Raw genomic sequence first — 3184 nt, forward strand, 5'->3', positions numbered from 1 at the left:
CCAAACTAAATACATACTTTTTCAAGTTGACATTTCATTATGAAAAAACGTATGCCTCAACAATGTTTACAAATCGTACGAAATCGACGCTCTCTGAAAAGTATTCGCCGCGCGCTCAGGGCAACTCATGGTGTCCAGCGTTGAGGTTCATTTTTGGCTTAATGCCTACGTTAATAAGAAAAATTGATCTATCTGGCCGAAGAGTAACCCGAAGCCATTCAAGAATAGCCATCCGGGAGGGATCATCGGCCCATATTAGACGAGGTTGGTTATGGCCATGTGTCGGCCTTCATTTGAAAGAGATTATATTAAAAATAAATAAATGTCATGAATGGTCCTTCACAAAAATAATAAAAGTTGTCCAATAAGTTTGAATTTTCGTTGTTTTATTTGAATTTAAAGTCCGATATCTCTAAATTGATTACCCTTTATAAGAAGTATCCAAAGTGTTGGTATGCCTACTATAACTTACATGAAAGCATTCATTGATATCAAGGCGCACCATTCATTGACTCTATTTTTGTCGGATTGCAGGTTGGCTGAGTCGCGAAAATCTGTGATGGTGGCAAATATTTTAAGGTCATCAGCGTAAAGCAGGAAATTGGCAAGCTTCAAACATGAGCTAATATCAGGGTCTCGAGAATGCTACTTGGGGAACATCTGAGGACGCGATGAATGCCATGGAAACAACGTTATCAGCATCTACCCAGGACAAGAATGTTGAATGAAAACCAAAAGAGATCAATTTCAGTAGAAGTAAACGATTTGATGTTTTGTCTAAAGTTTTTGAGGAGTTAGTGTAGATGGTATCCATCTATGGCAGAGAAGCAGAAATCGCTGAAAATATATTAGTTAGATTTGTGACCGACGAACCCAAGTCGACTTGTAGAAATGAGGTTCTTAACGGCAAAGAATTTAAATTATAAGTAAACTGATATTTTGCGTCCTTACTCTATAGAAATATTATTTCCGTTAGCTATAATTTTTTTTTATATAATTAGCGACTACGAATACCAAATAATTTCAAATAAACAGAGAAAACAGGTTTAGATTATTTGAATAATTTAAGAGTACCTTCAGGCAAGTAATTCCATTAAAATCTACAAAACATACATAAGCATTCTAAAAACAAAAACAAATTAAAAGAGCAAAATTCTATTTCAACTTAATTAATAAGCTGGCAAATACAATATTCAAAATGGTGCAACCGTACACTTTCAAGCAAGGTTGAGTTAATTAATAAAAAATTGTTGTGTATGTATATAATTGCTTCAGTATCTTTCAGTATCTACGAAGTTTCATAACACTGTGGGTGGTGCTACCCGTTTCACTCATTAAATATGAAGGTAAATACATACAAACACAAACAAATTAATTGTGAGGAAAATGATGGGAAAGGAAGGCCTTGGCAGGAACAATCACTTCTAGGCCTTTTGCGGATATTTATATGTACTTATTAAACAAATGATGTCCATTTATAAAATATGGTTTTAGTTAGGTTAGGTGAGGCTACTGTGGCTGTCCTTCTTCATAAGAGGGTAGAGGTGGTCCACATAGACCTGGAGGTCCATAGTGATGTTACTAGTTTCGACTCTAACTTCCACTTCGTCTCTCGGGTAAACGATAAAAAACTGTGGATGGCTGCCGCTTCCAAGTCATCTAGACATCCAAAGAAGTAAGAGTTTAGACAGCGATATCGCACTTTGACAAGAGCGGAACAACGCCAGAGAAAGTATTCAACGCTCTTTACCTACTCCTCGTTCCTGCAGCTGAGACAGAGGTCATTTGAGAGAAACCTCTTACGTTTCTCATGTGTTCTGATTAAGCAGTGCCTGGTGATGATACCAATCACCGTATTAATGGAAGGCCGGCCTAGATTTGTGAAGGTCGGTCTAGTTTATTCTAGTTCTGTGCTCATTTCTTCTAGGCCAAACCTGTCGCGTTATATAACAAGTGTACTTCGTGGTTCATCTACTGCTGGCTTGCGCGATGTAGACCGACCTAACTCAGATCTCATTATGGACGGAATTGAGTAATTTAAGATCAGTTTTTCTTCACGATGCAATTTACAGGAATGTTTCTGTGTCCAGGAACCCAGACAAGGCTCGTGATACACCGCTTAGTCAGCTCGTTAAGAATAACTCTTCATTCAATAGAGTAGATGGTGAGTAGGTCCTGACCCGTTGACTTTATAGCTATTAACTCAGCTTGAAAAGCGCTGCAGTAGTCAGTTATCCGAAGACTTAAGTTCAGCTGCACCATTTCTGGGCGGATGCCATTCCCTACCTTATTATTTAGATGGTTTCAGTTGCTTTGAGCAAATTAAATGAGATGGAAGTTCAAAATTATTGTTTTTTATGTATGTAGGTACTTATTCGACTGTTATAATTTCAGTTGACATACTATGTAGTTTTGAGCTACTAAAAAACTTATATCGATTCCTCACAGAATTAGAAGTCGCGGGGCATAATTTCTATAAAATAAAATCTCGATAGTTGAATTCAATCAAAAGTATTTTAGAGCTCGAATTTGACTTAGTCACAAACTGGTTTTAAAAATTTCTCTTTTTTAATGCATTTTCGAATTACGGTCCCATTGTAAGACTTATTCCGCTTTGTTAAAAATGCCCTTTTATATGTAAATAAATGTGGATTAGAGAAAAAAATTAACACTTATGTCAGTATAAAATGTTGCTGAGATTTTGTCGAATACCAAACAAAACCAGTTATTACTACAAGAAGGAGCGTTATATAATTACATATTGCAACATAATTAGATGTTTTCATATACAAAGGTACGGCAATAAAGTATCAGGTAAGGGAAGTGCTTCAGTTCTAAGCTTCCGATGTAAAAGCAGGGACTTTATTTATAATTTGTAATATGCGCACACTTATTTATCTTTTGTATATTTCATAGATAAGGTATTTTTCATTATTCTGCCATGTCAACTGCTTTGCCAACATGAAAGAGATTACATAAATTGGCAGAAATATCTTGATTGCACTTATTTTGAATTGATTGTCTCCTCAAATGCTGATAACCCACCCTAAACACATACTTATGCATGTAATATGCCTTCTAAAATCAAGTACACACGATTATATATACTTCCATAAAGGAATCTACATGCATACACACGAGCACTAGTGCTTTGACATCATTGCTTACGTGTGTTAACTTTTCG

The sequence above is a fragment of the Anastrepha obliqua genome, chromosome 5 (genome assembly GCF_027943255.1).
Source record: "Anastrepha obliqua isolate idAnaObli1 chromosome 5, idAnaObli1_1.0, whole genome shotgun sequence".
NCBI lineage: Eukaryota > Metazoa > Arthropoda > Insecta > Diptera > Tephritidae > Anastrepha > Anastrepha obliqua.